This window comes from Hyaena hyaena, unplaced genomic scaffold, assembly GCF_003009895.1.
Source record: "Hyaena hyaena isolate Hyena2069 unplaced genomic scaffold, ASM300989v1 scaffold_51, whole genome shotgun sequence".
NCBI lineage: Eukaryota > Metazoa > Chordata > Mammalia > Carnivora > Hyaenidae > Hyaena > Hyaena hyaena.
In genome coordinates, this window is record NW_024080683.1 from 4,234,702 (window position 1) to 4,247,878 (window position 13,177).

Here is a 13,177-nt window from a genome sequence, read left to right on the forward strand (position 1 = left end):
GGGTATGTGATTATCATCTAAAAGACTTTTAGCTTTCCATATATTTGATGCCAGAATTTTAGGAAGATTGCATCAAGAGCTCTAAATTGACCTGGGATACAGACTGACCTGAATATTCTATTTAAATCTCTTTGGAAGAACCTCAGCAACTCACTGCCTCCAGTTTCTCACGAGCATTTCATGCCCTCCCTCCCCTAAGTGATTTCAGTAACCACCACTTTCTGAATATGAGCCTCCCGTGGTCCTGATAAGACCTCCTTTTCAGTGCCACAGCATATTCCTCAGAGAACTGGTAGCCACCACCACTTCGGAATAATGGCCAGGGTCTGCAGACTTGACTGTCATCTAACCATTTCTCTGAGATGTGGCCTCCCCTATCTGTTGCACTGGCTTGGATTTGGGGCTCCAGGATCTCTCCCTGAGAGAGACCGAGGCCAGCCTGTGGCTTTGTAAGGAAAATAGTGTCTGTGCTCAAGATGAGGGCAGAACAGGGAGCAGCGGAAGTTCTGAAAGGTCAAGACTTGTTCCCCTTCTGTAGATGGGATACACAAAAGGAAAAGGAAACTCATAAGAACAGATGAGCACTGGAGTCTTTTCCAGAAAAGGTCCTTCAAATCCTCTGTTTGTTTACTTTCCCCCCGGAATTTCCTGCTTAGCCATCTTCTCTTGGTCTTCCAATTCCTGGTGATATCATCACTTTGTAATCTCCAACTACCGCTACTTCCTGATGACTTCTGAAGTCTAACTCTCCATCCTAGAACTCTTTTCAGTGGTAGATCCTATTTTCAGCTGCCTTCTGGGGACCTCCCCAGGGAGATGGACAGGCAGGTCTTACCAAAATATCTCTGCATACCTCCTGAATCCAGTCTCTGTCTTCCATGCTGCCTTTGTTCCAACATTACCCATCAAAAGAAGTAACATTATTAACGTCTGTGTTCTCTGCTCCTAGTTTCTTCCTGCTCTGATCCATTTTTTAACACTTCTCTTTTTATATTTGTTTATATTCCTGTCTTAAAGTGATTCTTATATTACTTTCCTGCTGAAAAAACTTCCACTGGCTCTTTAGTTCTTAGGCATTATGTAGCCTTTTAAGATTTTATTGTGGTTCACCTCTAGGGCTTCGTATCCATTCAGTCTTGTCCTAGACACCAGCCACGAGCCCTCACCTGTGTCAGGCATTTTCCCTTTTTCACACACTTTTGTTTATGGATAGAGACAGACTTTGGGGTCACATGGACTAGGTTCACATTCTAGTTATGTCACTTACTTGCTGTGTGATTGTGGGCAAGACCTCTGAATGTCTTAACTCCAGTTCCTCTATCTCCAGGGGCAACATTAGCTGCCGTACAGGGCTGCTCTCCTAAGTCATATGGCATATTTGCAAGGGACTGGTGCACAGTGCTATGTGTTAGTCTCTTTGTCTTGCTTTTTCCTCTCATCTTCTGTCCCTGGTGGTTACCTGGACTTAGATCCTTTTTCTTTCGCTTTCTTCGCTCTCTCTTTCCTGGAGAGTGTACCTGTTTTCCTGACTTGAGAGTTTCTCTTTGCGAGAAGCCCTCACATCTCTTTCTGGAGCGCCATCTACTCCCTGAGCAGTGCTGCCAGCTGCAGCCATCTGTCTAGCATTCCTGGCACTGCCCTGAATCAGCACTGCCTGCATTTCCATCGTGGTTTCCTCCAGACCGGCTCCTTGTCTTCCTCAGAGACCCTGGTATTTTCCCAGGGGAACGAAAACTTTGGCTTTATTTTCAACTTACTCCCCTTCTTAATCCTCATCAAGTTCTTTAGTCCAGAAATTCCACCCCTTTTCTTCTGAAATCCCCCCTTTTCTCCATTCTTGCTGTCACCCCTGCTAGCCTTATATGTCTAGCCTGTGGTCTGTGTCTATTAACAAAAGCACTGTGGCCCAGAGGCCAGACTGCCTACCAGGGAAGCCTAGTTCCATCACTTGCAAGCTGTCTGGATTTTGGTAAGTTCTTGTATCTTTCTGTGCCTCAGTTTTCTCATCTGTAAAATGGAGCAAATGACAGTGCCTTCCTTTTAAAGAATTGTTATAAGGATTAAATGAGCAAATACATGCAGAGTAAAAGTTGTTAGTTATTATTTGCCTAGAAAATAGATACAAAATTGTGAGATTGATTATTTAAAAATATTAATTCTGCCCATGGTTCTCCCCTGATCGAAAAGTTCTAATGCTTCTATTTTTGCCTTTCTGCTCAGTTTTCCAGGTCCTTCAGACCAGATCTGTGCTCCTGGACAACATCGTTTTCTGCTGCAGCCCCTCCCACCTTTGGTCAGCCTGGCCTCTGCAGTTTTCTAGATGGGACTCCATTTATCTCTTCCCAGCCCTGTGACCTCAGGTGAGTCACGACATATGTATGTTCTAGTTTTCTCATCTGTAAAATGGGGATAATAACAGTACCTGCCTCATAGGTTTACTTTTTTATGAGACTAAAAAGAAATTATGTATACAGAACATTTTTTTTTTAACATGACTGTATTTGGTGGAGTAAAGGAAGTTTGTATGGGAAGAGCAGAGGGAGCTTTACACAGTGCCAGTCAGAAATACATGTCTGTAAACCTTAAAGCCTAAGGAAGTAAAAATATGTTTCAGGAGAAAAAGACAAAATTTTCACACAAATGAATATACAGTTTCTAAAAGCTAATGGTTATTGAGTGATTTACTCCTGTAAGAGTCTGTTTGGCAAATGTGACTAATATATCCCCATTCTTCCAGAAGAGAAAGACAACTAGGTAACTCACCAATATCTCTAGTTCTGTTTGTACTGGGGTTTCTTTCACTTCTTAGATAAAGAAACTGTAGCTCAACAAGGTTAAAAGGCACATGCAGGGGCGCCTGGGTGGCTTAGTCGGTTAAGCGTCCGACTTTCGCTTAGGTCATGATCTCGCGATTCATGGGTTCGAGCCCCACATCGGGCTCTGTGCTGACTGCCAGCTCAGAGCCTGGAGCCTGTTTCAGAGTCTGTGACTCCCTCTCTCTCTGACCCTCCCCTGCTCATGCTGTCTCTCTCTCTCTCTCCTAGAAATAAATAAAACATTAAAAAAAAAAAAAGGCACATGCAGATTTGCAGAATGAGTAGTCAGCAGGGCGGGAGCTCCTTCTCTGGACTGTTAATCCAGTGTTCTCAGTGAAATCCATCTTCCCTACTATTTATTTTCAGTAATGCTGTTCATTTAGTAGTAGAAAAATGTTTTATACAACCTAATTCATAAGGTGTTTAGTTTATTGCAAATGTAACTTACCCAACAATAATCAATAACTTCTTTATAGAATGAACTTTAAATACTGTAATATCTGGTTATGAATGGGGTTGCAGTCTCCCAGAGATTAGCCCAGCGTCTTAATTTTGTTAGTTGATGAGGACAGCCAAAAAATAAAAAGAAATGCAGAAATGCTACGTGTTCAGCAATATTGGGAATCACCTGTTCATATTTAAAAGCATTATCCTGAGGACTGAAATATACTCCTCTAAACAAGAAAATTTGCAAAAGATTTTGAGCCTTTTTTTTTTTTTAATATTTTTTATTTATTTCTAGGAGAGAGAGAGAGAGAGAGACAGCATGAGCAGGGGAGGGTCAGAGAGAAAGGGAGACACAGACTGAAACAGGCTCCAGGCTCTGAGCTGGCAGTCAGCACAGAGCCCGACGCGGGGCTCGAACCCACGAATCGTGAGATCATGACCTAAGCGAAAGTCGGACGCTTAACCGACTAAGCCACCCAGGCGCCCCATTTTGAGCCATTTTAACAGACATCTGTCTAAAAGCTATATACTGCTTTTGCTGTGGGATATGGTATAAATGCTGCTGCCTTCATAAAAGAATATAGCAAACCAAAACAGTTTGATTGTTTACTTATTTATGAATTTAGTTAGTTAGTAGTTACACATCTTTTTCTAGGTGTATCAGAAGGTGGTTTGAACATTAGGAAGTTTCTTTTGGTGAAGACAAAGTCATCATTAGCTCTCCTGGGCTGTAATCCAGCGGTACTGTCACAGTTTGCTGAGTGGTCCCAGGCTTCTGCCTCTATTCTCCGTCTCCTCCTGTATCAAGTACTTATTTCTCACTCTTAGTAGTAAATGGTCTCCTAAGCACCAGTCTCTCCTGGTTCCCTTTCTTCTCTTTCTCTCCCTCTCAGTGATCTTTTGCTTTTGATTGTCTTAGGGGCAGGAGCAGTAAGAGAGCAAGGCTTGTTAGAGCTGTGTATAAAGTAGAAGTACATAAACTTCTGAGGACCTGAGAGCCAGGGGCTTCCTACGAGTATGCTGCATGCATTTTAGAGCATGGCCTTGTTAGAATTATTTGGTTCTTTTGTCTTTAAGGATTTCTTCTTGCTTCCTCATCACGTGCCAGACAAGAAGTTGTTAGATACATGACTTTGGTCTAATGAGATGCTATTATTGTCACAATAAAATGGAGAATAATATTGTTTCACATCTCTTATCATGATATCCGGAAATTTGCAAAGTATTTGTTTTCAGGATATGAGCCAAAGGAAAAACAAAAACAAAAACAAAACGAATCGTGTTGAATACAACTGTAACCATGTAGGTGATCTTTATTTTGTCTCCTTTCTATCTTCTCAATGGTAGTGCTTCTAATCCTGCATTTTGATGTCTTCAGGGAATCCTGAAACTGAGGTCTTTATCCAATAAAAAGTACTTTTGTACTTTCATGTAGTTTTCTTACATTCAGAAATGTTCTAAATCTAAAATAATTCTTCCAGAATGCTTCAGAAGATGGAGGAATCCAAAGCAAGAAACAAATAAGAGTCATTAAAGGCTGTGTTGAACAAAGACTTCCCCACCTGGTTAGGAAATTTTAAAACATTTTTTTGACAGAAGCGCCTGGGTGGCTCAGTTGGTTAAGCGTTTGACTCCTCAGTTTAGCTCAGGTCATGATCTCACTGTGGGTTTGAGCCCCATGTCAGGCTCTGCACTGACAGCGTGGAGCTAGCTTGGGATTCTTTTTGTCTGTGTCTCTCTCTCTCTGCATTTCTCTCTCTCTGAAAATAAATAAATAAACTTAAAAAATAAATAAAACATTTTTTTGACAAGCTGATTCTAAAATTCCCTTGGAGGAGGAAATATAGTACAAGATGAATGAAACTCAGAATTATTATACTTTGTGAAAGAAGCCAGACACAAAACATGTACTGTATAATTCCATTTATGTGAAATGCCTAGAAAAGGCAAATCTTTGGAGACAGAAGGTAGATGAGTGATTTTCCGGATCTGATGTTGGGATCCAAGACTTACTGTAAATGAGCACAAGGGAATTTTTGGAGATGATGGAAATGTTCTAAAACTGGATTATGGTGATGGTTGTAGAACACTATAAATGTACTAAAAATCACTGAATTGTATCCTTACAATGGGTGGATTGTATGCTATGTCAGTTATACCTCAGCAAAGGTGTTTAACAAAGAAATGGGACAGACCACCCTTTCAGCATTAGTCATGATAGGTAAGTGACAGCATATGTTTATTTTAAATTTTTTACAATGTTTATGTAATTTTGAGAGAGAGAGAGAGACAGAGCACGAGCTGGGGAGGGCCAGAGAGAGAGGGAGACACCGAATCTGAAGGAGGCTCCAGGCTCTGAGCTGTCAGCACAGAGCCTGACGTGAGGCTCAGACTCATGAACCTGTGAGATCATGACATGAGCCGAAGTCTGACGCTTAACTGACTGAGCCACCCAGGTGCCCCAGCATGTGTTTATTTTAAATCATCACATAAGGAATATATGTGATGATATAGTTGCCTGACTCTGTAATTCTTCCTGTATCTTAAAAAGGTCTTTTGTGTCCCACTCTCAGTTATTATTCAAAAACATCTGAACCATTTGGTAAGGATTAATTCTATTCAGATGCAAAAATTTATAAATAATTTTATAATAAAACATTCCATCTTTACATTTATAAAAGAGGAAAGGAAAGACTAGCATTATATATGTTCCGTTTCACAAATCATTACTTTTAATTGTTAATAGTCCATACTTTTTCTTTTTTTTTTTTAATTTTTTTTTTTAATGTTTTATTTATTTCTAGGAGAGAGAGAGAGAGACAGCATGAGCAGGGGAGGGTCAGAGAGANTTTTTTAATGTTTTATTTATTTCTAGGAGAGAGAGAGAGAGACAGCATGAGCAGGGGAGGGTCAGAGAGAGAGGGAGTCACAGACTGAAACAGGCTCCAGGCTCTGAGCTGGCAGTCAGCACAGAGTCCGACGCGGGGCTCGAACCCATGAACGGTGAGATCATGACCTAAGCGAAAGTCGGACGCTTAACCGACTAAGCCACCCAGGCACCCCTAGTCCATACTTTTTCTGCTCTCATACTAAAACACACCAGGTTTTCCTGCAGTGGCAAGAAGTAGGAAGAATATTGGTTTTTTCCTCAGTAAATGTTTCTGTATTCTCTTCAAGTTTTCTTATCTCTGATACTACTGTCACCCTCCCTGGGTATTAGATGCTTACTTGCCCTATAGGTGTGCAGTATACACCATAGTAAAATTTTGGTCAAGAAGGTGAGTTGAAGTGATATGCCTTCCATTTAAAACATTGCTCAGGTATCAGCCCATTGCCATTTTTTGCAACGTATTTGGGGAGCTCAGCTTAGATGATTGTTAATCTGGACATTCTTTTATTTAGAAGAAAATATTGTTTGCACAGTAGCTAAAATCAGAATCCAATAAATATCAGAAAGTTAATCTAGTGATATAATTGCTAATAGGAAAAATTCATGGGGCAGGTCACCTCCAGTTCTAATGAATTTTAGGCAAACCTTTAAATTGGAAGTTTCTTATTTAAACTTGATTTCAGTATAAAGACAGAAGTAGGTTGTAAAAAGTATTCATTATTTAGTTACCCATTTCTGGGAAATAATACTTCCAATATTCATGTTCACATGAGATTTTAAAAATAAAATACTCTCTCATTATTATAAGAAAGTAATTCCTGAAATGGAAGCAATTTTTATTTTTACATTCTGTCCTTTTCTGATGTGTATGGGTCTAAGAGTTCTACAGAACAGTGAACCTGATCCAATCATAACCAATAAATCTTCAATTTGCTGCTACTTAATCCCTTCAACACTCATTCCTCCTATAATATAATGCTAAATAAAGACCCAAACTGAATAGCCACAGACAGAGGTCAAACTGACAAACATAAACATAAATCTAATTAGAGTTTTGTGCCATAAAATGTTCTTCTATAATCCTCCTGAATGTTTTTGCTTAATGAGAAAGAGATACTGTTGCAGGATTCTTGCACAGAGTCGTGACACCGAGGCTTTTCTTTCCAGGAAGCAACTTGATTCATGCCAGGACCGCTCAGTGGGTTCATACCCAAAGAATGAGCGGCCCACATCACATGGCATAGTTTTTTAATGCATTTTCTATTTCTTTGTCTCCCATATATGTTAACACACATAAACATGCAGTCTCATTAAGTTGTCTCAGTTTACAAGGCCATGGGGAATGTAGGCACCTAGGCACATATCTAGGTGACCTTGAAGTCTTCTCTCCTCTTTTTCACTCTCCTTAGGGAGGGGTCCCTACCAAAGTACATTTTTTGAGATGGGATGTTTATTAATTTCACATTGAAATTAATGTTTACACTGACTTCATTTTTGAAAACTAAAGCCTAATTTGATAGTACTCATAAATGAGCTAAAATATGAAGTATTAAAAACAATAGTGGCTTAGCATCAGCCCACAGTGGGAGGGGGAATACAGGCTACAGAAAAGGCAGTGTGGTAGAAAGGGAAAGGGATGAGCTTTCATGAAAGATGTTGTTGTCATTACTTCTCAGTCTGGAAGAAGACAGCACTCCCTGTATCAAATCAACTAGAAAATGAATTCAAGGCACCTGGGTGGCTCAGTCGGTTAAGCATCAGACTCTTGATTTTGGCTCAGGCCATGATCTCACTGTGAGATTGAGGCCCGTGTTGGGCTCTATGCTGACAGAATGGAGCCTGCTTGGGCTTCTCTCTCTCTCTCTCTCTCTCTCTCTCTCTCTCTCAGCCACTCTCCCACTCTGACTCAAAATAAATAAGTAAACTTTAAAAAAAGAAATTGTAGGAATATTGAGGATTTGAGCAATTAAATTAACAAGTGAATTATATGTATATGTGTATAACCCAATAAACATAGAAAAATATTCTTTGTAAATATTGAGTGAACATTGTGTTATACCACAATAAAATATCCCAATAAATTCCCAAGCCAAAAGTCTTATAGACCATTTTTAAATCATAGAGCAGTAAAAGTAGGAGTTAAACAAATGGATAATGATTATCTATAAGATTTAAGAAAGTAAGTTGAAAAATGACTAAAAATATAAACAACTACTAAAATCAACAATATAATTTAGCTGGATGGCTGAATATAAGATCATATAAGCTCAATATACAAAAATAAAAAAATTTTTATATGCCAGAAACCATTAAAAACTATTCATAATATTGTAAATACTATGTAATACCCAAGAATAAATCCCACCCAGAATCCTATTGAGAATTATTTTAGTGAACTTCACAAGCTTGTTGTAAATATACTTAGGTGAAAATATGCCAGAAAAAACAGTTTTGAGAACTGTTTTACCTTCCAGACATCCAGAGTTACTATAGAGGTGTGCTATACATTACAGTAGCCACTAGCAATATATTAACTTGAAATTAATTAAGATAAAATTCAAAATTCAGTTTCTCCCATGCCTTGCTGGAACATTAGTTTTTTACTCTGAGGAAGTTTTAGAAACATTAGTTTTTATTCTGGGAAGCTGCTGGAGGATTATGAGCAGGAATTTGTGTGACTTGACATTTTAACAGGATCAGTCTGACTTTTAATAATATCATGTACACAAGAGAGATGAGCATATAGGTTCATAGCAGCAGTATTCACAACGGGCCCAAACTAGAACCAATCCAAATATTCATCAACGGTAGAACGGATAAGTAAATCATGGCTTTATGTAATCAGATACAATAAAGCTTGGAAAAAAATGAATTATTGCTGCAAGCAACAGTATGAATAAACAATGTGGACATAATGTTGAATGGGAAAAAAGACATAAAAGAGTACATACTGTGTGATCCCATACATACAAAGCATTAACATGGGCAAACTAATTTATGAGGATAGAAGTTTGGGAAATGGTTACCTTTAAGCAGCGCACACGAGAGAGGCAGGAGGAATCCTCTTGGGGGCTGAAAATGTTCTATATATTGATCTTGGTAATCATACAGGTATAAACATATGCAGAAACTTACTGATCTGTACACATAGGAATTGTGTACTTCACTACGTCTATGATATACTTCAAATAAGAAGGAAATAAGAAGTTGTAGGGGAATAGTTAGGAGGCTATAGCACTAATCTAGGCAAAAGATGGGGGTTTGGAGCAGTGTGATAGCAATGGAGGTGGTGAGAAGTGGTTGGATTCTGGATATGTGTGGAATTTAGAGCTAAAAGTGATTTTCTGATGCACTGGGTAATGGGGTGTGAGAGAAAGGGAAGAGTAAGACGTAACCTCAACTTTGAAGTCTGAGCACAGCATGGTGGTCGCACTTACGCACATCCTGGGGAAGCCTCCAGGATGAGCAGATTTGATGGCTAAGAATGGGATCAATGGGGTGAGAGTGAGGAATTGTGGTTTGAACATGTTAGCTTGAGGTGTTTATGGACATCTAGGTAGATATGTCAAGTAGACATGATAGATCTAAAGTAGAAATACAAGTTTGAAGTCATCAGTTATATAGGTGGTATTTGAGATTAGGAGACTGAACGAGATCTCCTATGACGTGAGCACAGACAGAGAAGACAACTGTGATATGAGCCAGGGCCACTCCAAGAACATGTAACAGGTAGCAGAGGAGGCATAAGATACTGAGATGGTTTGAATAGTGAAGGAGGAGCAGAACCAGAAGATGTGCTTTCCCAGAAAGCAACTGAGGATAGTGTTTCAAGGAGGGAGTGATCAGTGATCAACTGTATCAAGAGTTGTTGAGAAATTGAGTGAGCCAAGCCCTGAGATGTTCATTCTGTTGATTAGTAATCATCTGAAACCATGGCTGTCATATTGGTAAGCGCTCAAATATCACAGGCTATCTGGAGAATATCATGGGGAATATACCTTAAAACCTATATAAACTCATTCTTCTTGGCAAGAGATCATATATTTGCAGTGAAGAAATAAAAATTCTCCAGAAATGAGCTCACTCTCCTAGTCTTTCCCTCTGACTTTTGAGATTTGGGCTTAAAATTAGCAAGTATACAGTCCTAGGGAACTAGTCTAGCCTTCCATCACCCTGGTCCTAAAGATCATGGAGGAATGAAGTATTTTCTTGGTATGTTCATAGTTTAAGACTGTCCAAACTTGTGATGGATCGTTCCTCTTCTGGGAAACAGGACTGCCACTTAATTCAACCTCCTGGTGCCTCGGTTTCCCATCTACAAAATGGAAATAATAATAGTGGCAATCTCAGTGTGTGTAACGAGGATTACAGTGGTTAATATGTACAGAGAGCTTAGAATAGTACTTGGCACAGAGAAAATGCTAAGTATTAGATATTTATTATCGTATCCTAGTGCTATCAATGTCCTCCTGCTGAAGACCACCAGAAACACATTGATTGTAGTAAAAACAAGTGGAGTTCACTGACCTGTTGCACCGGAGGAGACACACGCCAGGGGGTGTGGGTGTCTCAGTAAGAGGACATTAGAAGAGACGTATAGCACATAGACTTGTGTTAGATTATTTGGGGAAAGGTTCAGAGATCATCTGGACTGAGTGCTGTCAGAAAGTGGGAATAATTCCATGACTGGATATTTTAAGTCTTCTTATCTAGAAGGTGGCAGGAACTAAGCATATGCAAGTGGTAAACAGTAGAGAAGCAGTACCCTCACATTAGTCAGCATGGGGGTGGGGGTGCTCAGTTATCTCCGTAGTTTGGACAATGTCCATATCTTTGTCTGTTTTCTGACATGATTACAGAGTGGTCTTGTCTGACGGGGGTGATGTGTGAAGGTGCTTATGTTCCATAGGAGAACACCATGGCCTAAGTGCCAGGGCCTAGCTATCAGCGGCACTTTTTTCTTTCTCAGTCTGTACCAGCTGCCATGTGCTGTCAGGGGGTTATTAAAAGACTCTGGGAAGATTTTTACAGTTTTCCCTGACAATGTCTGAGTAACGAGTCATCAAGGAGGATGTGGAGAGGTGGCCAGAGAGGGTAGACTGATCTAGGAGAAAGTCTGAGGACTTAATCGTAGGTGTACCCATCATCTCTGCTTTGCAGACGATCCACTCTCTGGAAGCTCTTCAAAAGGGATAGAATGTTAGTGGGTCACCCAGGGTGATACCAGAGAGAAGATAGGAAGTGACAGGAGTTTGCCTCTGGCCCTTGGAGGGAAGGGATTCTGGCATGAACTCCAGGGTAAGATGGCATTCTTCTTCATGATCTAAAGGCTTTACAAATATGAAGTGTAGGCACTTGCTTCACATTATGTGAAACTCACCTTCTCTGAAGGATAGGGACCCTGGGAGCTCTCAGTGAGAATGTGCATCAGGAAAGCCAACTGACAAAGAGAAATGTCAAGGAGGGGTGAGGAGCAAAGGTGAGGCTTCCAGGGGCCCAAAGTGTAAAACACCCAGGAGGGTTGGTGAGTGCGGCCAGATGCCCCAGCAAAGTATCACCTGGATTAGACATTTGTTGAGAAACCAATGCAGGCTTTCTAGAAGATTCTGAAAGCCTGGTGCCAGCCATCATCTGCCTCAGGCCAGGATTGTTTTTGGCTTAGAATTTCAGCAGCAGCCCACTATGTATCTAGTTAAGTTTATATGAACTTAAACTTTTTATAAACTAGTTATGTCTATATTTTGTTTACCTTTGTCCATGTAAAATTAACCTGTAAAACCATGGGAGTGCTAAGGAAAGATCTGGACTTGTTGACAGAATTGATCAAGGGTGGCCTGATGCTGGACCATTTTCAGAATCTGAAGATCACAGAGGAGGGCCGAATAGAGGGGCCTTAGGCAGAGACTCAAAGGGGTAGCTGCGGGGGCCTGGAGCCCTTTCCTGCCTGGGCTCTCTCCCACAGGATCCAAAGGCAGAATGTGAACTCCGGTAAACCATCCTCGCCTTTCTTCTACAGTGTCTACACATTTTGGAGACTGTCCTCCAGAATCAAAGGCAGGGTCTGCAGCCTGTGGCAGAGGTAGGGTTGGCCTGTAACTGTACTGAATCACGAGAAAAAAGGGCAGCCCCACGGCTACCCTGGTATGTTCATTTGTTTTCGTGTTTTGTCCAGCTCAGCTCTCCTCACCCTTACACTAAGCCAAGACACTCTGAAGTTGGCCACTTACTAGGTTGAGTAGAGAATCTGCGGGAAGGAGGTTTAGTTGGAAAAGCCTCACAGATAATTCAGTGCACCTTCCCCTTTCCCGCCACGACCGAGCTGAAGGGGCTGGGGGTACATTCCTCTCAGTCAGGCAGTCCTACACCAGTCTCCTTTGCTGCACAGAGGGGAGAAGCTGGCCTGGTCTGGGCAGCACTGAACTCACCACCTAGAGCTCTGGTATCGGCACTGTGAAATCCAGAGGGAAAGGCAGCAAATCTCTTAGAACAATGTTGGGTACTAGGGTTTAATCAAAACGAGACTTAAAACAGTTTGCACATTTTGGAGCAAAACTCTTGATTTTTTAGTGCCTTTGTTTTTTCCTTTCTCCATTTATAGTTTAGACATCGTGATAACAGCTATATAATCTGCTCTCCTCCGGACTGCTCTCTTGGGATAAATTAAGTGATACTTGGCAAGTTGTTATAGATGCTAAAAATAAAGGTGCTATCATAATTCTGAGTAATTGCTTAGGTAGGGCTGATATACTCGTATAGCTTGTCATTGACAGTAAGTCCCAGAAGGGTATGTTTCTTATTTCTACAGTTTATCCTAAATTTTATCTAAAACTTCTACCTGTACTTCCCATTTACTGTGTCACTACTGTGTAATTATAACATACATATGCATGAGCCAAATTGTTTAAAGTTAACTTACATTCTCATATTGGGTAATGCCCTGGTTTGTGTGTATGTTTTTTGAATGAATAATTGAAGCAGGGAAGGACAAATATGGTTATGTAAAAGTGCAAATTCGTAGTCAGAC

General features: G+C 40.5%; 2 protein-coding genes across 7 annotated transcripts in view; one reads left to right on the forward strand and one right to left on the reverse strand.

Moving 5' to 3' along the window:
• The window catches only part of PLGRKT (plasminogen receptor with a C-terminal lysine), a 44,341-nt gene that overhangs the window by 14,098 nt on the left and 17,066 nt on the right, over window positions 1-13,177 (reverse strand). The window lies entirely within an intron of this gene.
• Window positions 850-13,177, forward strand: part of CD274 (CD274 molecule) — a 64,269-nt gene continuing 51,941 nt past the window's right edge. For 2 of the 6 annotated variants that reach the window (XM_039230836.1, XM_039230837.1), the window contains exons 1-2: window positions 852-1,969; window positions 2,221-2,360. The gene's annotated coding sequence lies outside the window, so the exon portion shown is untranslated. Of the gene's footprint in view, window positions 1,970-2,220; window positions 2,361-13,177 lie in introns of all 6 variants that reach the window. The other 4 variants (XM_039230844.1, XM_039230838.1, XM_039230839.1 and 1 more) reach the window with 4 other exon arrangements.